Raw genomic sequence first — 27,165 nt, forward strand, 5'->3', positions numbered from 1 at the left:
TTTTTTTTGGTTTCTGCTTACTTAGAATTTTAGCTTTGGATTTATTGTTATTATAGTTAATTGATACTAGTATGTTCATTTGTGTCTATTTCATTTCGATGGACATTAAGTTAGATATGCATGATAAAGATAAACACCCTCCTGAGTTGCATAACACACATTGAGGACACTCGAGTTCTGTCAACTTGTTTTCACAAAATAACTTGTTACTACTCAGAATGAAACTTGTACTTAGGTCAAACAACAAAGATTTAATAACTAGAAGTCATGAGACTTTCCAAATTTATTTGGCCCCCTCCATAAGCGGCCATGTTTTCTAGGTGGAAAACACCACATAACAACAGCGCACAAGCACCGTTGACACACGGTAAGGCAGATAATCCGTGAGAGTGATAGACAAACTTTAGGATATAAACATAAGAACTTGACGTTAAATAGACATTCAAGTAAAATAAGTTCAAGTCAGATTAATTAAACGAACATAGTACTCTTTCAAACTTAAAAGTTAGCGAATAGCATTTTGGTTGATGCAAATTCTTATAATGTTCACGGGTACTTCCACACTCGTCTTTCGTTCTGCCTTAAAAACTAAAAGCGAATCACTTCTTATCAGGGGACGGAAGTGAATCCAGCTGCTAACAAGGTCTCAGGATGTTGTTGCGTGTAGCTTCAGAATCGAAGAACACACCAGCATTTACAACGGGAAAATAGTTAAATAAAAAAATAGGGAAATGACATCACAACGAAATGAATAATAATAATAATGTTGCCCCATAAATCATCACGATTGGGATACACCATAGTTCCAGTTGAGCAATTGGTTCTTAACGATTCCTGGTTCGATCCCCCGATGGATCATTTCTTTTATCCTATATCTAAATTAACACTCCGCACGAGCGTAAGATTATATTCGAATTGGTTATGTGAGAGTAGGTTAGAATCAAATACTTTCAATAGACCATTAGTTTATCACATATCATCCTTATCTACACTAGGGGATAGGAATAGTCCTGCCAAAATTAATATCGTTGTAAAAATGATCTCAATTACCGGTGATTATTGGCATTTACGCAATTGTATCCAACTTTGAAAGGAAACAGATAAGTCGGAGATCGACTCCCGACTCACGCACTTTTTGTATGAGTGACACGCACAAAACATCGTTTTTTTGTTTTTTTTCCTTAGGGAAACACTTACTAAATTCACAGGTAGTGCAAAACGCACTTCTTATAATCACTGTTTAACTACGATTTTGGTCACTCTCTTTCATTGTGGCTTTCATTTAATTCAGTAACAATTAAAAAAAACGGTATGGGATACTCCTAGGATACGAACTGCGATTCCGTTGCACACCAGAGTTCAGCACTAAACTATGTTAACACTCACTAGTAAAACGAATTGGTAATTTGACGTGAAGAAATTGAGAACGCATGTTTCAAAATTAATACACTAACAATTCAGGGAGATAGTACTTACCCCGTAACTGAAAATCTCCCCTCATTGTCTCTGGAAACATAAAGTCGTTCTTTCTCTTTCCTGTGCGTTCTTCGAGCAAAGGATGATACGTATATTCCAACAAGCTCAAAAATACGAACCACAAAGTTAAGAACTTATTTAAACTCGTTGGTTATCATACTTAATAATTAGCACAGTGCAATAATTAGCATCATACTCAATATTTAGAAATTAGATAAAGGTAACTATTATTTAAATCCAGTCACGCCTTAACTACCAAGTTCGTTAAATTTCGGCTAATAAGTATTAGGGACACTACACTCAACTTCAGGTCCCCGCGTCCAACCAATAATACTATGTGCGTGTGTGAGAATTTTTCGTTTCAGGTTTTTCCTTTCAGAAGCCTAAAAGCAGAACCTGCCCAAGTGAAAGCAGTGAAAGGACCTGCGCATTGGAAATAACTGAGTATTCACGTTCCTTTTTATATTTTTTGTTAAAAGTTATTAATTTTTAATCATTTGATTATGAATTTACTTGGAGATAACTGACTATTCATTTTCATTTCTTATGTTTTGTTATAAGTTAAAGATAATTTTTTGTAATTACTTGAATATCAATTTACTTAAAAAAAAGGAATTTGACATTTTCCTTTGTTATTCTGACTAAGCTACCTACAAAAAGGATGCAATATAATAAACAAATCTCAATGTGCCCAAGATAAGACTGCCTCCTCTGAGGGCCCCATTTGTCAATAATTAACTCTATAGAGCTGCACCAAAGTTCAAAAAAAAACCTTACAATATTAATTCAAGAAGCCTATAACAAATTGAGACAACATATTAACAAGGATCGAGTGACACTAGTTTTAAAAAAAGGAAATCAGCGTACAATAATGAAAAAAAATATGCATGTTAATTGAGAATTTCCCAATGCTTGATATGCCCTATTGTGAGATACGTCTTATCTTGAACACTATGGGTAACAAGCTGTAATAATGTGTAAAAAATAGAAATGACTTCCAATTATGAAATATTACATGATTCAAATTTATATCAGTCTGATTGATATAATTGAAAATTTTCAGTAAAGTGTAAAAAGTGTAATAAAGTGTAAAACTAGCCATGAATTTCAATTATGAAACAATTATGAAAATTTATACTCGTTTGCTTGAGTTTGTGTTAAAGTTTTAGTTAAAATTGATTGATATAAATTTTGAAGATACTTTGGAACTAATTATTTTAACTGGCATATTTGTAAAAGTACAATTAGATTTAATTAAATCTTGTTGAATCTCAACTCTGTTTAATAGTTCTGTGGTTTACGAAGTAACTTAAAAGCATTGCATCAACTTGCTAAGATTTATTTTTGTTAAAATTCAATTAACCAAAAACAAAAAAAAGGTAGATAATATTAACATTTCAAGATTGTATACAATAGACTTCTTGTACTCATGCATAGAAATCCAAACGACTGACCACTCCTATCCTCTAAATTAGGAAAACAATGCAAAAATACTTATCTGACAATGTTAAGATGTCCCTGGTCGGAAGCCGGCGTCTGTAACAGTATACTAGATGTATTCTCTCAGTTGCGATGCAAAACCCCTTTGTCCTCTCTCTCTCCGAACATTCGTCAGCTGAGCTGATAATTTACAAGTATAATTAGCTAATTTCCGCCACGCTGACTCAATTCAACACTTCCTCTTAACACTCTATTCCTCACCCTGACTACATCTGAAAACAAAATATACGGCAAATGTATATCAATATGGCAATTACGTCCTGACGTTTTCCTAACAAACAAGGTATTGCCCATCTTGTAAAGTACCTTGGATTTACTCACCATATGATTCAACCCCCATTAATCATTGCAGTAAATGAAAAGTATAGTTAATAATCCACTTTCCTCCCTCATTATTATTCCACTCATGAAGAAACAAACCAAGTTTGGTAAATCAATCATCTTGTGAGGAACTTGTTTCTACCAGGATGTTATCTTTATCTTCGCATCATTACCGCTCAAACACAAGAGGCATCCTAATAGTAATGTGTGGTCAGCGCACATACACTTATTTCCAGACTTCTAATCTAATTTGTTCAGGGCATAAAATGGATTTTTAACCACATAGTGATATTAATACAATCACATACATTATTTAAAACAGGTATCTATGCCTAGACTCTGACGATGTGTGGTTAGCACACTCAGAATACTTGGACGAAAAACATTTTTCTTATTTGCTTCGCACTTTCAGAGAACTCATTTTGGTAACCTTCGTAGGTTCCATCAATCACTATACCTTTCCTAAAAGTGATGTGTGGTCAGCACCGTTTAATATATATATATATATATATATATATATATATATATATATATATATATATATATATATATATATATATATATATAATGAACAATTACAAGAAGGATTCAGTGGATTTTCTATATAAACAAGTACTCTGCATAAGCCAAGGTTAATATGTAAGGCATTGATGATAATGTAAGCTAATAGTCTCTTTGATTGCAGATCTCTATCCATTGCCTTCCCAGTGTGATGTCTGTTTAAGGCTCCCCCCACCGACCTGGTATCTGGAGGTACCCAAGGATTCAGATCGCAGCCTGTCGGCCCCATCCAGGGCTGACCCAGAGGGATGATATGGTAATCGATTACTGTTATTGATCGATCCATCACTGTTTATTATTGGACAACCGTTATCTAAAATCTGAACTTCCATCCAGATACAGAGCCTTCTCTGTGCCACAAAATTTATAAACTTCTGCAGTGACAAGGAAAACTCGTTTATCTACAGAGAGACTCCTATTTACTTACATCAGTTCATGGATTACAGGTGAAAAACTCTTCTTGTACCAGGAAAAACGCGGAAAATTTGGACGAGTAATAATACTCAACGTAAAAGTAATAAAAACTTTTCCAAATTAGCGTTGTGACAAATCATAAGAAGATTGTAAGCAACGTCAAGAGACTTTAAAACTTTCTCAACATATGAAGTAATTCAATGTCATTGTAATAATCACGATCTTATGTACCAAAAGCCATGGAACATTAATGTCTGAATATAGAAATTATATTCTTATTGTTTGGTCAAGTAAAAGCACAACATGTAAAGAAGCCTATATGTGAGTATGGTAATTGAGTTCCCACATTCTCATTCCACCATGTTAAAGACCGTAATTTTTGGAACCCTCTGCATAGTTATCTTTCGGCAAACACCGAAGCGAGAAAAGACAAGGAAGTAATTTATTAAATTATCCATTGCACTTTGTAATCAACTGTTGCTCAACCACAGGTCACCGTGACGTCTCCATATAGAATTATTCTCCGCATAACTAAATCACTTACACTATGTATTTAAGATTTAAAAAACAGAAAAGTTCACCACAACGGAAATCGAGGCCTGTTATCAGTCAAGGCTAGTGGAATTATAAGAAAGAACGGAACATACTTCCGGTGTGTTTTAAAAATATATCAACCATAGCTTATGTTGTGGTTAACTTTTGTGTTTAAAATCTATCCTATGAAACAACAAGAACCACCAACATGATGAAACATGATGTAACTTTACTTCGTAAATTTCCTATGTAACCACAAAGAAATCCCTCTCGATTTCGAGTTGTATTTAAAACAAAAAAAAGGACATAAAATACGCTAATACTATTCTTAATAATAATAAGCATAGGAATACTAACAATACTAACCTATAAACCCCCCTAACATTCCCCCCTAATTATAAAGAAACGTTATGTAGTCCCCTGCAAAAAACATGTACTCTGGTATAGCAAATGTAACTGCATCCCTGATTATTAGAATTTGTATCTGTTATTACCATAGGCCATTAGGGCATAAACTAACACACTAACCATAGGGTCAGTCCTTCAACTATTCAGTCTCCCCCTTACTGACACAACCTCCCATGGATTCACGAAAAGAAATCTAGAGTTGTTATATGTAAGCCTTAGGTACGCTAAAATGCGCGAATCGGTTGTAATGTCTGTATATTGTCAGTATACGTAAATATCAATGTGACTAGCGTAATGCATACCACACAGGATGAGAGAAACCAAATCGAGGTCGAAATAGCAAACAGACTGAGTAGAAGTTTAAAAAAACAAAAAAAAGTTTATAAAAACAGATATACATACTGTGATCATTTGTATAGAACAGAGCTATACAGTAAGTTTGTAATATATTACATTTATTGCATTATCAATGTAGAGAGCAATAGCTAATAATGTGAGATTCATTCTTCGATAACATTAGGATGAGTTTAATATAAAATGCGTATAGACGCACTTAAAACATTTATTAAGCATTCAGCAACTGTTTTAATCGCTAGTTGTTAATTATTCAAGTTATTTTACATACGCGATTTAATCATTTAGTATGCAATCGCTGCTATGTTACAAATAAATATATTACCAGATATGTAATGAAGTACTCAAATACTTTCAAAGATATATTTTCCTTACATGTCATAAAATATTCACTTGATTCTGGAAAGTAGAGTATAGCCTATGCTTTACGAAGTATAACTGGTATATTGAAACAACATAAGAAATTTTGTTCACAAACTGTAAGGCACAACCCCGCAATAATTTAAAAAAAATTAAGGCAACACCATCGAGTGTACTATTCTATATCATTGCATGTTTGTCCCATTTGGCTTATACTATAAACAATGAGAACTACTCTTGTAAATTTATCGTTCATCACAGTCAAACTTTAAAGCGCTTCACGCCATTTTCGTTTGAGTGTATTTAATGTTGAATTTCTTTCATTTATAGTTGAATAAAAATTAGTAGCCTGAGGCAATCACATTTAACACGTATAACTATAATTGTACTCAGTACAGGAAAGACAATTGTACTTAGCAAATCAGTAAACTCACAAAATCTTAATTTTCTTTATAATACTAGAAGTTGTACTCATAATCGGTTCGAAGTCATGCTTAATAATATGGTTAGGAATTGGTTTAAAAAAAAGTCTACTATTGTGAGTTCACACGAAACCTTTTGATAATTATAAGCTAGAAGGATTCCATGATTGTAAGGTTTCATCCTACATATTTCAATCCACTATTTTGTTAGTGGAATTGTGTAACATTTAAACGTACTATAGTTAAGACACATGAAATCTTACAATCCCGCTCTCTTGCAGTTTATTCGTTCATAATCTCCAAATTCCTCAAGAAAGTTTTGTTTTTAGTTTCCTAGCGCCTTACGTAAGGCCCGTTCTATATTAACCCTTTAACTCCCAGCAACTTGCCTTGGACAACCGTTTCTGTAATTGGATATAAATATCAGAAAGATAACTTTCGACATTTTTTTTTGTTTATTTTTTTTTACCGAGGTCGGCGGATAACTGTTACACAGTTGTGCCTCGACGTCCTAAGCCGGACTCAACTTATGGGGCGAGACGCCCGCGCTTTTCTAATTGTGTGCAGTAAGGAAAAGAGAGAAAGGGAGAACGGAGTCAGTTGAGGTTCAGATTGAATTAGCAACCTGATGCCTCATTGACACCAACCCTCACGCATGTAATAGTGGTATGACCCTGGCTTTGATTTACTCAGATCACAGTGCTGGGTCCCGGATGCCACTTTAGTTAATACCACGCAAGCGATAAGTACATGAAATCTATTGTGTATTTGGAGCTATGTGTGAAACAAAAACTGTAAAAATAAATGTAAAATAGGAATTTCAACCCCGGCGTGATAGGGAAAAATCATAGAGAAACTGGATGTCTTAGCCACTATTGAGCATGCCCGTGAAGAAGTTCCTCCAAGCTCGACGAGGCTCGTGACGTCGCTTTCGAGCGACGTCAGACTGGCAGAAATGCGTGGGACGAAACGCCTTTATAAGCGAGGCCTGTTCGCCGGGCCGGTGGATTCTGAAGCCGACGGTCGACGAGTGTGTGTCTTCCTTAGTCACGGCCGCTCCGCAAAAGATCAGGTATGTGATTATTTTTTTCTAAGTTCCCCCTCGACTTGGGATGAGTACCAGGAGATTTGTTAGAAACACCTTGAGAATGTTTAGTACAAATATGAAGTTAATTTAACTCGAGACCAAATACCCTCTTCGAGAATTAACACTTTTCCCTTTGAGCCAATGCAAGTTGCGATGTACGAAGTTCAATCTCACTATTTCCAATAAATCGCGGTTTAGCATAAAACCTTCTAGCACCCGTTGAATAATGTAGGGGTTGTGCTCCTCCTTACGTGGTGTAGTAATACTTTCAAGTTGTAATTCAAAGTAACCGATTTGTAAAATTCATCTGTATTCTCATTTTTATTTTTTTTATTCTTATAAATAAAACGTAAAATGGAATGGTCTCTTTAATTTAGACAAGCCATCCCACCTATCTAGATTCAGCTCACAGTCTTCATATGTTACCTGGGTTTCGATCTCCAGTACAAGCTCTACCACTGTTAGTGCACTTTCTCATCATCTTCGAACCAGTAGGCCAAAGACGCTTTCAATACCGAGGCTAAAAGGGAGTTGGACTCCGAACCAACTTTGTAATACTGGGTAGAGAGTAGAGGAGTGATCTCAAATACGATTTCACAAAAGAAAGTGTACACGATTGCTACGCCAATCCCAGAAAACAACAAAACATCATAACAATATATTTAAGTGGATGTATGTGTGTGTGCGTCAACACAATTCTGATATGTCTAGAGCAATTTTAACCATACTTCTCTTACAATATGGAAAAGAGTACTGTCGGCATACATATCAAAAATGTTATAAAAGAATCGATATCAGTATCGAATCCATACTTCGCTTAGGTAAATAGTTCTACTTTCAATCCAAGTCCAATTAAGCTCCCATTAGCACCCAGAGGGGTTACGTAGCGACATAAAAATATCGGAATCAACCGATATTACATTCGAATCGTAATTTTTCAGCGCCGCTAACTGTGCCGTATTTCCCATTAGTCCAACTAGGCTCGTGCCTAGAGAGCAACACCTTTGAAGAGCGAAATGTTTAAAAATTAAATATATTCATTTTTTCGCATGAAAAAGTTTAAAAAATCAAGAGGAAATATACTGTTTCATAAACAATCCTCTTTTACTATTCTAATATGTTTAATGAAAGCGTAAGAAATCTAAAAATAATTCAGAACATGTTTCCCATTTGATATTTTTTGTTACGTAGTTGTAGCTGTAGCATCTAGTGAGTGGTGTTTAACTGTAAACAATTCACTAATTAAACACTAATTGTTTTATTTTTAAGTTAGGGATCAAGGGTTGGAGAAATATGTAGTAATTGGGGGCGGCGAGAGCAAAAGTGCTTAGGGACGCAGAGCTTCTAAATGCAGCACTGGTAGCTAAATTAATTGGTAGAAATTTTAATGCAATTTAAGACCAAATGTAGTTCTAGCGGTTTCAGCATCCGTTTACTCTCCTAGGAGGAATGAAAGGGACTGACATCAAAATTATAAAAAGATCGACATTAGTGTCGAATCCATAATTTTGGGGGTCGCTTAGATAAAGAGTTGCAATCCAGATGTGATGTAAGTTATGCTCCCATTAGCACCCTGAAGGAGTGTGTGAAAAATGACATGTAGAAGTAATTGAAAATGACCAATGTTAGTGTCGAATCCATATCTTTCGGGGTCCCCAAGTTCATTGGGAGCAATTCTGATGATCTTTAAGTTCATCTTCCTGTTGGTGTAAGGTTCCCTAGCACATCTAATAAGGAGATTCGAAGGGAGTAACATATCCAATGATTCAAAACGACCAATATTAGTGTAGAGTCCATAGTTTCGTTATAACAGATATCAATAGCAACACTTCTGAACGAACTTGTCAGCTGGATTTTGAATTTACAGGGGCAGCATAGAATGCATTTTAAGTATTTTAAGTACTGCTCTAAGTATTTTAATGTTTCTGTATAAATGAATATTACAGCCTAACGGCGGAATGTCTGGGACAACCTTTACCAAACTTTTGGGATATATTACTTTCTATCTAAGAAGAAAATATTGTAGTAGTATGGAATTTTGGAAGTGGGAGGTACTTTTTAATCGTATCAATTTCTCACCGTGAGAAGAAATGATCATTTCAACTATTAAGCCAACCTTCGCAATCGATGAAAAATTGTGTGGATGTATGTTTCAACTTTTAAATGAAATAAGACATGTTAAAATCAAAGATGGACTGGGTCAATGGGTCGGTTGGTAAGTGGGTGAAATGGGTCAAGATGTGTGAGTGGGTCAGTGGATCGTGAGTCAAAAGGACGTGACCTACTGCAAAACACCACTCACTGTGACTCACACTGACCCACCGACCCATTCTGTTCAGTGGATTGTAGACAGCATCTTCTGAACACTGGTGAGCTTGTCTACGTTTTATTTTCAAAATCTCCATTTTTCTTGTTTCCAATGAAAAAAGTTCAGGTACTCTTGGATTTTGATATTTGCAATTCTAAGAGTGGCAATAGCAATAGGAGGTCGATTTTGAGATGCATCCTGTGAGCTTTTAGAGGAGATAACTACTGGAAAATCATATTTTTGAATCACCTGTAATATATGGATTAATATATAAAAAAATGAAAGTAACTATGCGTGATCATCACGGTCAAATTGCAAAGTCAAATGAAATGATGTAATCAGGTCCCAATCCCAACTGGGAAGTATTCATACGCGTATCATTTTCATTATAATACATATCCTTAGGGGGGAATAGGGGTCCGAATTTTTGCGAAAAATTGAGTGTCTCACAAGCCGTTCATGTTAGCTGAAATTCAGTATATATCTCTTTATTAAAAATAAACAGAACGTTTCCTGACATTTTTAAAAATTTTCTTTTATGAGCGGGGGGAGCCTTTTTTTATATATGGAAAATTGGTAGTGGGTTGGTTTGTAAAAACAATCGAAAACGATTGATATTAGTAGAGGAACAAAATGAGAAATGAAAACTACAGTTCTTCGCATTTTATACCCACTGCTTTCTATTACAGTAATTGCTGAAGCTGGTTTTTAATATATAGAGCGTTCAGAGCATAAGGCAATCAAGCCATAAAGTTATGAGAAAAATGGCCATAAAATTTGCATTTCAAGTTTAATTACAAGGTCATTTTTAAATTATTACTTCATGCTTAATTATATGGAAAACTAGTTTTATTGTTTATGTTGATCTACTTGATCTTGATTTGAGACTCAAATTTCATCCTTTTTTCTGCCGAAATGTATCTGTAAGCCAACAAAGAAATAATCATATATGATAAATTTAAATTCATCTTAATTCGGAAGATGAGAAACATTTTACCAATGTATATCGTAAACGTCAGGTCCACCGGTGTTGTAACAGAGCAGTGTTTGAGCGATTGACGGTAGGAATTCAAACTCCGATTAGTGATAATTTCACAGTCTTGTTTCATTACAAGTGTAACCTCTTTAGTCAAAGCGAGGAGGACATGGATCATGGTTCAGAGTTAATGACGATGGGTTTTGGTGGGTCGGAGTTGGTCACAATGGTTCAGAGTGGTTCATCGTTGGTGGTGGGTCAGAGTGGGTCAATGGGTCATTTGGGTGATGGATGATGGTGGATCATTGTGAGTCGTGGATCAAATTTTCATTGACCCACACCATCTCTGGTTAAAATTGTACTCAAGAGAAGAGGCACCGAATTATGCTCAAATTTTGCACATAGATTGTACTCCACCAGAAAGCAGTACATCTGAAACAGTTCACGGTACCACCTCCTAGAACTCGAGATATAGGGGTTTGTCTGTTTGGCTAATAAGACCGCAATGATTTATCCTACCGCAAGCAAGCTTTTTATCATCGCTTCCCTGAGGAATACAGAATTACACGTGGCTAGTAATCGTAACGTTGATTGTTCACGCCCATCCCGGGGTATTTATTTTAGTGTTTTTTTCTAATTCACCTAAATATAGACAAAGCACGCATATAGGACATTTAACGTATTTTGGGGATGTAGATTTATCGTTCGTTGGCGTTCCGTCGTGTCTCTGCCGCTGGTGTTATAATTTTCAAAACTGAAGTGGAGCAATCGCAGATCGTCGCTGCGGGGCCGTCAATTTTTGACGAGAGATCGTTAGTTGTCCATCGGTGATCCACCGACGCTTACGGCATGGTCCGTTGGCACCCCTAAAAATCTCATACGGTGAAACAGATATGAAAATCGGAAAACACGTATTTAATGTTTTCAAAGGTACTCCGTGTCGAGGCAAAACATATGCCAAAGGGCCCCTCGGATGGTCCCCAGGATGGATCCAACTTAAAATTTGAACATGGCAAGGGGAATTTAGTAAATCATTTGAAAGTTGTGCTAGAAGAAGAAATATTTTAAGTCTCGAGTCTCTATGCTAAATTTGAGCAAAATAGCGAGTCAAGATGGTAATAAATTCTTTGAAAATTTCGTGACCATCTCTTGAAATGTGAAACTTTGAAACCGATATCAGAAGATGTAAACACTTGTCTTGTCATTGCAAAGTATAATCCACCAACGTAGAACAAAAAGTATAATGCACCAACGTTCCTTAAATTTTTGTATTCTGCCATTAATTTCATAATTCACAATCACCTTGTCCTTTAGCCTAAAGACACAACCATGGAACGTAGAATTTAATATTAATGATGTAATAAACCCACAACGGAGCACTTCTTGTTTTACCTTGGTGCATTATACTTTTGCAATGGTAAGACAAATGTTTACCCCTTCTGATACCAGTTTCACAGTTTCACATTTCTGGAGGTGGTCACGGAGTTTTCAATGAAGGATTTAGTACAATCTTAAACGCTTGCTATTTTCCACAAGTTTAGCATAAAGACTCGAGTCTATTACCATCTCTTTTAATTTTGGCAATACTTTTAAATATACTACTTGATTCCCCTTGCCATTTTCAAATTTTGAGTTGCACCTCTCCTGGGGACCTTGGCGCAATCTTTTTACCTCAACAAGGAATACCTTTGAAATTATAAAATACGTGTTTTCCAGTTTTGACATCTGTTTCATCGTTTCAGACTTTTAGGAGTGCCAACGGGCTTCATGGATACCATTCTTCTTTATTCTCTTAGTTTTCAGATACAAGCCCCCATGCCGTAAGCGTCAGTGGACCACCAATACGCAACTGACGACCTTTCGCCAAAACTTGGTGATACCGCAGCTACGATCCGTGGTGCTCCACTTTTGTTTTGAAAATTATACCACCAGCGGAAGAGACTCGACGAAACGCCAACGAACCACAAAATTACTCCCCCAAAATATGTTAAATCGTCTATATGCCTGATTTGTTTATATTCAGGCGAGTGTAAAAAAATAGGGATGGACAGAACCGGTTCCTGGTGGAACCGGTTTTCGGGTTTGAACGGATCCGGTACTCAAACCGGTTCTGAAAACCGGATCTCCGAGAACCGGTTCCTCGCGGAACCGCAACTTTGTGGCCATCCCTAGTAAGAACACTAGAAAATAAAGCAAGTACCTCAAGTTGGGCGCGAACCTTCAACCTTAAGTTTACTAGCCGCGTATTTTTCTGACTTCGCCTCTGAAAGGATGAAGAAAATCTCGCTTGTAGAAGAATAAATTGTTGAGGTCTTCATTTAGCCAATCAAACAAATCCCTCTGTGTTGAGTTCTGTGAGATGGTACTGTGAACCGTTTCGAGATTTCTTTCTTTCTGGTGGGGTACTATCTATGTGCAAAATTTGAGAAAATCGCCGACGAGCACCTTCGAAGCCACTCCTCTTTAGTACAATGTTAACCAGAGATGGCGTGGGTCAATGAAACATTGATCCACAACATACTGGTCCACCACACATCGTGACCCACGACCCACCGTCACCCACAATGACTCACCACCCAACGTAACCCATTCACCCAACGTAACCCATTCACCCAACATAATCCACTCTGACCCAACACCAACTATAACAACTCTGAACCATTGTGACCAACTCAGACCCACTAAAATATATCGTCATTAACTTTGATCCGTGATCAACGCCATCTTCTCTACTGATTAAAGAAGTTATATTTGTAATAAACCAATTTTTTCAGTAGTTAGCTACTCTAAAAACTCTCAGTCTGCATCTCAATAGCCAAGTAATAAGTGCCATTTCCATTGTTACAATTGCAAATATCAAAATCCAACCTCATTTTATTACCTCATTTTATGTCTACAATATCTGTGCACAATTTCATTCACTTCGGCTCACTTCCTCTGGCCTTTCGGACCACAACACTTAAAATTTTGGGTGGGGGTTTTGCCCCCTAAAACCGTTTTTCCGCAGAAAATTAACGAATACGTTTTTCCGTATTCGTTTATTTTTGTGTATTGTCCCTAAAAATGTGTCGTTCCAATGTTTCTTCAATTTCTTCTGACATACTGTTATTAGCACTTTCCTCGCTTCACCGAAGCAAAAATAGTTCTTTGAACGTCATTGGTGTTCAAGATCTGGTTGTCTCATTGAAATCTCAACCAAAAATGATAACTCATTATTTGTTTTCGGAAGTTAATAAGCTAACAATGCTTTATCTTGCTATTCATATGACTTCAGTGACACCAGAAAGATTATTTTCGGCTTTATGAAGAATGAAATCTTATCTTCGGAGTAGGCCTACCATGACCCAATATAGATTAACTACTTGATGAATCTTCATTCCTACAAAGATCTTCTCGAAGTTATGAAATAACCCATTAACATTGCCAAGGAGCTCATATTAGTTGATGTGATCTTGAGTTTAACGTCCTTTGAGCAGCGAGGCTATATGAGACGGGTCTTACTGATTAGTAGTGAAATCCGAACCACATGAGCTCTCACCACGGTCTCTCACGCCAACGGAGCGTACGCTAACCACTTAGCCACGAAGCTCGGAGCTCATATTAGTGAAGAAGAAAGTACATTATGGTAATTTCAGTGCAGACAACTACGTACGACGACTGATAAATGAATATTTGTTACGGTATCTTGAATATATTGTGATAATTGTCAATCTTATTTGATGTCATTTATTAAAAAATAGCATTCTCATTTCTGTAACTCACTACAGTATACGAGTTAAATTTCACACATTGTGCAAAAGAGGGGAAGGGATTACAACATACAGTCGCGAAAGAAATAAGTCAGGCGGGCAAGAGAAGAAAATATTCCCAACTCTATTTACGTGAGTTAACTTCTGCGAGAGACTTTCTGCTTTCACGCGAGGTCTGTAGGCATCTTTCCCAAACAAATCCAGTATCTGCTGAAAAGCAATGTTCTTTTCGATACTAAGCTTAGTGCTTTTAGAAAGAGAAGGAAAACAGTACTTGAATTTGTTTTCGAGGAAAACAAATAATTCATGCATAGTAGTTTACAAGTGCCAGATTACCTATTATAATTAATTCGGCTTGTGATGTGTAACAAGTCGTTCATGTTACTCTAATTGTGTTGGAAAGGCGCTCCCGATTCCGACGTCGATTGGTTGGGTGGCGGATTGATTTGGAGTTTACTATTCTATTCAGAGCGAGGCAATTTAACACGTGGACCTATATCTTAACGTGGAATCTGAATCACATAAGCTCCCACCAGGGATCGATCCCGGGTCTCCCATCCGAAAATGAGCACTCTAACTATTATGAGGGAATTCTCCACGGTTCAGTGGTGCTATTCAGCTGGTTCGATAGAACCGGTGGTTAAAATATTTTCAGTTCGCAGAACCGTTTGTTAAACCCAGACAACAGTAAATGTTACCCAGTTACACCCAGAAACAGTACATTTTTCTTTAACTATCTTTGTTTTTAGAACCTCTTGCAGCTACAGGGTTAAACATATGATATCTCAGAACAAGGTATAAGCGTTTATTTCTTAATCTCAAATGCTCACATATCAAGAATGAGAACTGCGATTACATCAGTATAGTTGTGAGGGTTATTTATATTCGAAACGTATACACACCATTATCAACAACGACGTCAACTTCGTGATTTTTGCTATTGTTGTTCACGAAGGGGAGCTCTCGTCTCGTGAAGTATCATGGAAATTAAATTTTGTTTTGAAAAAGGTTTAATTATTTCTATTGAACGATGTCGTCTTGTGCCGTTTCCTCAGCAACTACTTTCTGCACACAATAACACACACATCAGTAAATAGCATGTATATCAGTTTTCAGTATTATAGCGTGTCGTTTACTCGACATACATTGCAATCAAAAGATCTTATAGTTGTAGCATCTGAACTATCGTATAAGTTGTGTTTTAAATATCCCAATCATCTATTGCGTAATTGCTGCTACCTGTATTGCGTGAAATTTCCACCAATATTGTTTCACGCGTTTAACTTAACAGCTTTTATTATTTCTCTTTGTTAAGGAGGAAGTTTGGATCACACATTCTTTATAAGTGAGATTAAGAGATTAAGAAAGAATCTCCCTTAGTCTTGAAGGAAGTAGTAAAAAAAACCCTTAGGTAACAGGAAAAAGACCCTTAGATAACAGGAATAATAAAGACTTTGAAGTTGAATATTATGCTGCCCACACCAAACGAAAAATTTTATTTTCAGATGGACAATGATCCAGGCATCTTTATCTTCCATTAAATAATTAAGAATCACTGTTGATTGAAAATGCTGAGAAATAAGAGGTTTCATTCATTATGTGTATGGGGACAGTTGGTCGTAAAGGTGTAACAGCTTTCTCAGTCCAGCTATTCTGAGTGAGGTTTTTCTTCGGTTTTCTTCATTCATACCAGGCAAATGCCGGGATGGCACCTAACATACAGGTCCCAGTTCACCTACTTCCTTTTCCATTCCTGTCTTCCTTCGTCACTAATTGACTCCATGCCGCCTCGAATGAATGCGATGATAGATAATATTGGTTCGTGGATACACTATTAGGTTTAAAATTATAAGATTTTTATGTTTATTGAAGACTGTTTTGTTCAAGACTAATATTAGTTTGAAGTGTTCACGAGCAGAAGGGAAAAAATAGTTCTAAGCATTTGGAATTGCAAAGACACACTGAGATATTTTATCTTGTTCTTCTTGTTTAATAAGTGAAATTATATTTTTTTTCTTTTTCGATAGGAATTATTTTTAATTCATCATTTTTCTATTGGAGTTAGGGAAACATTCTGAACAATTTTGAAACACACAAGGCCAAAGCGAACTTAAGTAGAATATTTTATTTTGTTATTTGTGTGAAATATATTTTTTTCTTTCTTTCTTCCTATATACCAAGGGTAAAAGTGGATCTGAAAAGGTAGGGGGAGGCATGAGTCACGCCACTCCCCGTGCCTATCTTTGGCCATTGTAAATTTTTAGAAAGTAGAAGGATGCCTCAGATATTTTCTGGAAGTGAAGGGGCGACGTCCCCCGACGTTCCCCCTCAGTTTTACCCCTACTATATATGAGAATTAACATTTCCCTTTATTCATATTATGGAAATAACAAAATGGATATTCAGAATAGTTTTGGTTTTCAAACACTTAATGCCAAGAAGCAAGCATATCTCCATGAAATAAGCATATCGTTTCATTTGTTTCTTTCTTCACTCTTCTATCTATCTAGTCGATCGCCTGAAGGCAAAACATCGAACAGCAAACAAGCTGGTTCGACACGTGCCAACGACAGAATGAAAGTCTTGATTTTAGTACTAAAGCTGCCTTCCAGGCAAAAGAAAAAGAAAGCAAAATGCCCGCAGGCGAGGCTCTGTGACTAAAACAACTGATAAGACTTTTTTTTATTATACAGAAGGTTGTTGTTGAAGCCTCTTTATTCCTTATAAAAACAATATATCCAGATTCACGGAAGCCCACAGGATAGAAAGTTGAAAAAATATCTTTATCATTCAGATCCTTTATTACCTATATTATTATTATTATTATTATTATTATTATTATTATTATTATTATTATTATTATTATTAGTAGTAGTAGTAGTAGTAGTAGTAGTAGTAGTAGTAGTATCACATAATATTTTTTCGTTAGTCTTCACAGCAATTAATACTTAGCAGCAGGGGTAAAAGTGCTTGGGAACGCGTGGGGACGCCGACCCCCATCTCCAAAAAATGTGTATGGCGTCCCCCCAGTTCCGAAGGAATTACAATGGGCAAAGATAGGCATTGGATACGGCGTGATGTCATGCCGCTACCTACTGTCCCCTACCTTTTCAGATTCACTTTATCCCTGCTTAGCAGGAAATCGATAGAAAAGTTAGTAGGACGTAGGGTGGTCCTTAATTTTTGATTTCCGAATTTCTTTGGACGAAACCCCCAAAAATGGTTCCATGTGGGACTAAATTAAGCCAGGAGAAAAGTTAGCTCCATTGAATAATTTTAAATGGTACCTCAAGCGACCTAAACTTTTGAACCCGATTACTATACATAGTATATGGGAAAAGTATTGAATAAACTCTTGTAATTTAGAAACGCTTTAAGGGAATGCGAAAATACCCTTGATAATGGGACCAGAAGAGGAGATACACCTAATTTTGTATTGTATTGGCATGGCGGCTATCTTGAAGTCCGCCATCTTATATTCAGATCAAAATTTTTAAATTGGAAGAGGGTTATGTGATATATCGTTTTCTGGTACCGTTTTACCAGAAACACAAATCTGTCAGTATTGTAAAGATAGCTTTAGTCGTGTAAGAATTATTACCTATGAAATGATTTCGGGAATGAAACTCTTGTTAAAACAAAAAAAAAAAAAAAAAGTTCAAATGTCAGGGTTAACATTTGAATATTTCAATTTTCTAGTTAGTTTTAATGGAAAAAATGCAAGCTGCGGATACAACCATATTATATGTCGAAAAGGAATTTATTTAATTGGTAGTGCCAATGAACAGATTTTGGGAAGTAAATTACAATCAAACAAGCAAGTGTTGAGTGTCTTTTTCTACAACTTGAGAACGGTAAATATTACAGTGAGGGAAGGTGCACCATTAGCTGTTAAAGAAACTGAGGTATTTTGGCAAAAGGCAAGGATCTCGGTTAAGGATACCCAACGCAGTGTTGACAAACTGATTGTATTGTATGAGAAATGATGAGCATTACATAAGAACAATGAAACGTCGAGTGAAGCGCAAAGGCAAAAAGAAGTAGTCTTCTCAAGGCTTGTCTGATTCATTTGATATAGCACACACTAATGCTCTAGGTATAATTGAAATCAAGAAAGATAGAGAGTTTCTTTTGTCTCAAAGACGAGGTCAACGGTGCTTGCATTCTGCTAAAGCAGAAGCTCTAAAAAAAACTTCTATACCTTCCTTGTAGACACCGCATTTATGAATTAGTTTTAAAATGTGTATTTGATAAGTGTTGTGTTTGGTTTGCAGCTGAACCGAACGTTCCTCTATTTAAGCGTTTCTCAGAACGAGTGGTATAAAATAAGTTGCACTAACTTTCTTCCAGGAATTGATGATGATGATGATGTAAGGAACAATATTTCCGATGGGAAAATTGAAGTGTTAAATTTTGTTATCAATCTTGTAGAAACAGGACACCACAGGAAGATTACAGGGAATTTTTTTGACTGGTCATCATATTCTTGGATGGTATACCTCCTCGAGGCGTTTTCTTTCGTTTGCCTGGAACAACTCACCATGCAGGGTGGAAGGGAAAAGCAATCTACTGTTTAAAAACATGTCTCTTTCGCTAACAATTTAGTTTAACGAAGCAAATAGAAACGGGCCTTCGGAGAGTATGCATTTTTCTAATACGACTATATGTGCAAGCTTGCTTTAAATGTGATTGAGCATCCCATTCACCATTACAAGACCTGCAACTTTTGAAAGGTTTGTACAGTTATAGACAAATAGATGTTGAATTCTCTCTTTAAATTCTCTCGCTGTCTCTGGTACTTGGCGAAGGAACACGTAGTTTTTTTATGTAGTTAGCATTATGAAAAAAAAGTGATTGACAGAATGAGAACTGTAAGGGGAAACCGTGAAACAGCAAAGAGGCTTGATTCAATAGATGATACGATAAAAATTCTTGTGAAAAGAGAAATCAGTCGTTTTGTTAAAATAAACACAAATTTTCCTCGAGAGATTTAAAATACCTAAAGGGTTTCTTGAGTGTGATTAGGTTTGATGGTCAAATAATAATGACTATTAAATTCAGTCACGTAGCAAACAATGCAGCAGAAGGAGAAGTGAAACAAATAGAATATTACAACAACGTTCTTACGAAAAATGAAGAACCGAAACAGTTTCTTTTGCGGATAGTGAAGATCCACAGATAATCTTTTCTTAGATGTGTCCAAAGTGAACTGTGTATCAAATAAGATTGAAAACTTCTTCCAAGTTATAATTTTTCTCTTTCCTCATAATGGTCTATGAGTCATCTTGATGAAAACTTATTTTTAGTTCATAGCGAAACAAAGATTTAGGTTTCTCTAGCAGTTTGTTTCACTTTATGTAAAAAAATAACATAAAAAAAGCAAAATTCTTACAAATATGTTGTCTATAACTACAATAAGAAGGATTTCGTTTTTCATGTGTAATAACTCTTACATGATTGTGTAATAACGTATCTTGAAAATAATGCCAGATTTGTGCTTCTGGTAAAACGCTACCTCAAAACGATATGTCCTGTGACCCTCTTCCTATCTAAAACTTTTTCCTGGACTCAAGATGGCGGATTTCAAGATGGCCGCTATGATAATGCTATACAGGATTAGATTGGTCTGTTTTTCTAGTTCCATTATTCAAGATATCTTCCCATTTCCTTAAACCGTTTCTAAATTACAAAGGATTGTTCCAGATTTTCCCATATACTACGTATTTTAATCGGATTCAAAACTTTAGGTCGCTTGAGGCACCATTTAAAATTATTCAATGGATCTAATTTTTCTTTTGGCTTAATTTTGTCCCATATGGAACCATTTTAGAGGGCTCGTCCAAGGAAATTCCTAAATTTATTTTTCCCATATAAATAAGGACCACCCTAGTAGGACAGCTACTCTTTATTGATAAAAATCGTAATTTGGCAGTTATTAAAAACAATATTCCTGTGTCTAGAGGTAGAAGAGAGGGGACTATGCAAGTTACTATTGCGAAGTATAAAAATGAAACCTGTGTTCAACACTGACTACGCATCATTCAAGGATTTTTTTTTAAAAAAAAGCGAAATGCTTACACCTTTTCAAAAGTAAAATTAATATAATTACTAATACATTCATTGAACAATTCAGGGTTAGCAGCACTCTTAAAACCACTTGAGATCTTTCGAGTGCAAATTCAAGTAAAGTTAACGCATGGAAGACCCAGGTTCGACTGCCGTTGGGAGTTCATGTTATTCGGATTCGACGTTAATTAGTAGGTCTACGTATCATATAACTACGCTGCTGAAAGGGACGTTAAGCTCAAAATCAACTAAAGAAAAGTTAAAACAATGAGAAAGTTTTCAACTGTTTTGAAATATTCAATTCTATGTTAATTAAAACTACATACAGTATTTGATAATAGAAGCATCGACAGAAATACAATATTCAATAAAGCAAACTTTTCGAGTAGGGTTTGTCTGAAGATATTTACAAATATAGAAAATAGTTTTAAAAGGTGCATAATGCAGAAATACTATTTTATCGCGTATGAACTTGAGGTTTTTAGAACAGCAAGTTCTGACCAGGTATTAACATTGCAGAACCAGGATATGATCAAGGGATGGACTAAAGCATAGTTTCCAACTTTACCCAGTGTAAATAAAGTAGGATTGAAACCCATTTTATCCAGTGTATACCTGAGCGTCATCGGGGGTTGTAGCCCCTATAAAATTCCCCTCGGATCCACACCTGTTGAAACTAATTCATATTTCATAACTTCACACACGGCACGATCAAGCACTGAATCTATTGAAATCTTACTACTTAATAATTATCGAGTGTCTACAATTTTTCTATTAAAGCTTATAGTATATTCTATCATAATATAAATTCTCACTCATGTAGTGTGTACTATTGTAACTAGAGATGCGCAGGAGACAAGATTTGTGGCTGTCTCGTCTCGAAAATGTGCTGGAAAGGTGATGTCGCGACTCGAAAAATGTATATTTCTCTATTGGAAAAGCCGTGTCTCGACTCGAATTTTGTCAGGAAAATCCTGTCTCGATTCGTCTCGTGCGCATCCTTAAGTGTAACTCATGATAAAAATTATTTGTTTTCAAATAAAATGAAACGGTTGATGTGGCCGCTGCCGAGTAGAAGACATGCAATATATTAAATCGCCTCGCAACCCACTTGCCCACACGCTTAGGTTACACTCTTCAACCTTTTTCCCATGGTATCTAAAGTATCGGCTAATCTTAAATTCGCATTGCCGATTCGGATTTTCTAACAAGAATTATTATGTTGCAACTTAATTTGGATGTAAAATCCTGACTTAATTAGCATTTAAGAACATTGCAGTGTGCATTAAAATCATGACAGAAATATAGTTAAATCTCAGTTTCAAATTTCATGTCTACCGAATACTTGTACTGTCATTTGTTTCAATGTTGGTAGGAGCCAAAGGTTCCAATTCATCCCAACTTTCCGCTTTAATTCCCTCTATTTGTTTGTAAAGAAATATAGTAACACTTCCGAAGCGTAACACTCCGATTTTGATAAAATTTGAAAGGTAGACTATACATGAAATAAACGAATACGGGTTTCTTATTTTCTGCGGAAAAACGGTTTTAAGGGACAAAAGCCCCCAACCACAATTTTGAAAGTTGACGCCCGAAAGGCAAAAACCAAGTAAACCGAAGTAAACGAAATTTTACAGACATATTGCAGACATATTGCAGACATAAAATGAGGGAACACTTGTTTCGTATTTTCCTGGAAAAACGGTTAGGTGGGGAACGGACCCCTCCAAAACAAAAGTGAAGGCCCGGAAGGCAAGAGGAAGTGAATCGAAGTGAATGAAATTGTGTACAGATATTGTAGATATAAAATGAGGGAATACGTTTTTCTTATTTTCCTGAGAAAAAGTAAACCGTTTATATGGGACACAGACACCTCCAGAACTTTGATCTCGAACTATCAAACTGCTAATAAGAGTATGTCAGAAGTGCTTGAAAGACATGAAGAATTGGAACAGCACATTGTGTAGAGAAAATACGCAAAAAAACGAATACGGCTTTTCTTTTATTTTCTGCGGAAAAAAACTGTTTTAAGAGGCAAGAGCCCCCGCAAAAAATTGAAATTTAAAGACCAAAATGCAAGAAGAAGTGCACCTAATTGAATGAAATTGTGTACATATATTGTAGACGTAAAATGAGATAATTGGGTTTCGTATTTTCCGGATAAAAGCGGTTGAGTGACGCACGGACCTTATAAACTGTTGATTACGGAATATCAAAAGTGCAAATAAGCATACGTCAGTAGATCCTAAAGAATATGGAGAATTGCAACGAAACTTCGTAAAGGGACTATTTTTAAAACAATATATGAAACGTGTTTAAATTTTTGCGGAAGAACCGTGTTGGGGCCTAGGCCCCATCCGATAAAAGGAAAATACTACCATAATAGCGAAGGAAGAAATGGACCCAAAGAAATCAAACTTGTGAGTAGATATTATATAGACCAGGTGTAAAATAAGTACTATCGTGTTTCTCAAGTGTCCCTATCCGGTTGCTTCAAATTTGAAAGATCAACAGCAATATGGAAATAAATCGACATGTTTTTTTTCTGTTTATGCGGAAAAACATTGCAAGGGTTAAAGGTGCCTCTGAAATACTATAAAATACGCTATACTGTTTGCACTCGATAGTTTTTCCACTCAACACCTCGGTTCACTCAACAGTTTTTTTTTCTTTCAAGAAAATTCGCAACATGTATTCCCTCAACTTACTTCTACAATTTTAGTGCATATATCATTCACTTCGGTCCAATTCTTCTTGCCTTTTGGGTTGAAATTCCAAAATTTTGGACGAGGGATTGTGACCCAAAGACCATTTTTCCCTTGAAAATAAAAAAATGTATTCGCTTACTTTTTGCCTATTGTTCATACAAAAAGCTTCGTCACAATTCTTCATGTCCTTTATACACATCTGACATAATGTTAGTAGCAGTTTTGATATTTCGTGACCAAAGGTTTTGAGGAGTCAGTGCCCTACCCAACCGTTTTCTTCAGGAAAATACGAAACCCAAATTCCCTCATTTTATGTCTACAATATCTGCGTACAATTTCATTCTCTTCGGTTCGTTTCTTTTTGCATTTCGGAAGTCAACTTTCAAAATTTTGTTTGGCAGCTTCTGCCAACTAAAACCGTTTTCCCGCAGAACATAAAAAAAACCCGTATTCATTTACTTTCTGCGTATTGTCCATACAGAAAGTTATGTTCCAATTTTTCATGTTCTTTACACACATCTGACATACTGTTACTACCACTTTTGATTTTTCGTGAACAAAGGTTTCGAAGGGCCCGTGCCCCACACTACCATTCTTCCAGGAAATTACGAAACTCGTATCCTCATTTTACTCTGTAATATCTGTGAACAATTTCATTCACTTCGGTTCACTTCTTCTTTCCTTCCGGGCGTCAAATTTCAAAATCTCGGGTGGGGGCTTTTGCCCCATAAACCGTTTTTCCGCAGAACAAACAAACTGTATCGCTTTATTTTTTGCGTATTGTTAATACACAAAGTTATGTTGCAATTTTTAATGTCGTTTGCACACATCTGACATACTGTTGCTAGCAGTTTCGATATTTGCAGATGAAAGGTTTGGAGGGGTTCGTGCTCTATCCAACCCTTTTTTCCTGGAAAATAAATCGTATTCCCTCATTTTACGTCTGCAATTTCTGTGCACAATTGCACACATTCCGGTTCACTTCTTTTTGTCTTTCGGGAGTGAAATTTGCAAATTTTGGGTCGGAGCTTTTGTCCCTAATACCGGTTTTCGAAGAACATAAAAGAATCCGTATTCCTGTAATTTTTGCGTATTATCAATACAAAAAGTTTCGGTGCAATTCTGCATGTACTTTACACACATCTGACGTAGTGTTACCAGCATTTTTCATTTTTTTGTGATTAAAGGTTTGGAGGGGTCGGTGCCCAAACCAACCGTTTTCTCCAAGAAAATACAAAACCCGTATTCCCTTATTTCATGTCTACAAAATATGTGCAAATTTTATTAACTTCGGTTCAGTTCTATCTTCCTTTCGGGCGTGAACTTTAAAACTTTAGGGTGGAAGTTTCTGCCTCTAAAACCGTTTTCCCGCAGAATATAAAAAAAACCGTATTCGTTTACTTTTTGGCTATTGTCCATACACAAAGTTAAGTTGCACTTCTTCATGGCCTTTACACATATCTGACACTGTTACTAGCAATTTTCATATTTCGTGATCAAAGGTTAGTGGGTCCGTGCGCACCCAACCCTTTTTTCCAGCAAAATATCAAACCCATTTTCCCTTATATTGTGTCTACAATATCCGTGGACAATTTCATCCACTTCGGTTCACTTCTGTTTGCCTTTCCGGCGTCAAGATTCATAATTTTAGGTGAGAGCTTTTGCCCCTTAAAACCGTTTTTCTGCAGAAAATAAACCTTATTCAGTTATTTTCTTCGTATTGCTCGTACATAAAGTTTCGTTCCAATTCGTCATTTCCTTTACACAAATCTGACAAACAGTTAATAGTACTTTTGATATTTCGTGATCAAAGGTTTGGAGGGGTCCGTGTCCCACCCAATCTTTTCTCCAGGAAAATATGAAACCGGTATTACCTCATTTTGTCTACAATATCTGTCCATAATTTAATTCAATTCAGTTCACTTCTTTTTGCCTTTCGGGCGTCAATTTTCAAGTTTTTTGGTAGCCTCTACTCCATAATGCCGTTTTTCCGCAGAGCATAGAAAAAACGGTGTTCCTTTATTTTTTGCGTATTATTGATACAAGAAGTTTCGTTTCAATAATTCTTGTCCTTGACACACACCTGACATACTGTTACTAGCACTTTTCATATTTCGTGGTCAAAGGTTAGAGGGGTCCGTGCCGCATCCAACCCCATTTCCCAGCTAAATACCAAACCCAGATTCCCTCATTTTGTATCTACAATATCCGTGGGTAATTTCATTCACTTCGGTACACTTCTGTTTTCCTTTCCGGCGTCAACATTCGTAATTTTGGGTGAGAGATTATGGCCCCTAAAACCGTTTTTCTGTAGAAAGTAAAAAAGCGTTTTCCTTTATTTTTTGTGTATTGTCCATACAAAAATTTTTTTTTGCAATTCTTCATATCTTTAACACATATCTTACATACTGTTAGTAGCACATTTGATTTTTCGTGATCAAAGTTTTGGACGCGTCCGTGCCCCACCCAACCGTTATCTACGAAACTCGTATCCTCATTTTACGTCTGTAATATTTGTTCAGAATTTCATTCACTTCGGTTCATTTCTTTTTGCGTTTCGGGAGTCAAATTTGAAACTTTTGGATTGGAGCTTTGGTCTCCAAGTACCGTTTTTTGCAGAAAATTAAAAAAAACGGTATTCCTGTAATTTTTGCGTGTTACCGATACAAAAAGATTTGGTGCAATTCTTCATGTAGTTTACACACATCTGATATACTGTTACTAGCACTTTTCATATTTTCGTGATCAAAGGTTAGAGGGGTCCGTGCCGCATCCAACCCCTTTTCCCAGCAAAATACCAAATCCATATTCCCTCATTTTATATATACAATATCCGTGGACAATTACATTCACTTCGCTTCACTTCTGTGTGCCTTTCCGGCGTCAATTTTCATAATTTTGGGTGAGAGCTTTCGCCCCTTAAAACTGTTTTTCTACAGAAAATAAACCTTATTCATTTATTTTCTGCGTATTGCCCGTACATAAAGTTTCGTTCCAATTCGTCATTTCCTTTACACAAATCTGACAAACAGTTAATAGCAATTTTGATATTTCGTGATCAAAGGTTTGGAAAGGTCTGTGCCCCACCCAACCTATTCTCCAGGAAAATATGATACCCGTATTCCCTCATTTTATGTCTACAATATCTTCAGAATTTCATTCAATTCGGTTCACTTCCTTTTGCCTTCCGGACGTCAATTTTCAAGTTATTGTTTGGGAGCCTCTACTCCCTAATTTCGTTTTTGCGCAGTGCATAGAAAAACCGGTGTTTCTTTATTTTTTTGCGTATTATCGATACAAGAAGTTTCGTTTCAATACTTCCTGTCCTTTACATACACCTGACATACTTTTTCTAGAACTTTTCATATTTCATGATCAAAGGTTAAGGGGGCCGTGCCTAACCCAACTTTTTTTTCAGGAAAATACCAAACCCGTATTCCCTCATTTTATGTCTACAATATCTGTTCAGAATTTCATTCAATTCGGTTCACTTCTTTTTGCCTTCCGGACGTCAATTTTCAAGTTATTGTTTGGGAGCCTCTACTCCCAAATGCCGCTTTTCCGCAGAGCATAGAAACACCGGTGTTCCTTTTTTTCGCGTATTATTGATACAAGAAGTTTCGTTTCAATAATTCTTGTCCTTTACACGCACCTGACATACTGTTACTAGCACTTTTCATATTTTGTAATCAAAGGTTAGAGGAGTCCGTGCCGCATCCAACCCCTTTTCCCAGCAAAATACCAAATCCATATTCCCTCATTTTATATATACAATATCCGTGGACAATTTCATTCACTTCGGTTCACTTCTGTTTGCTTTCCGGCGTCAAATTTGCAAATATAGGGTGGGAGTTTCTGCCCCCTAAAACGGTTTTACGCATAGCATAGAAAAAACGGTGTTCCTTTATTTTTTGCGTATAA

The sequence above is a fragment of the Thermobia domestica genome, chromosome 17 (genome assembly GCF_964235325.1).
Source record: "Thermobia domestica chromosome 17, izTheDome1.hap1.1, whole genome shotgun sequence".
Lineage (NCBI taxonomy): Eukaryota > Metazoa > Arthropoda > Insecta > Zygentoma > Lepismatidae > Thermobia > Thermobia domestica.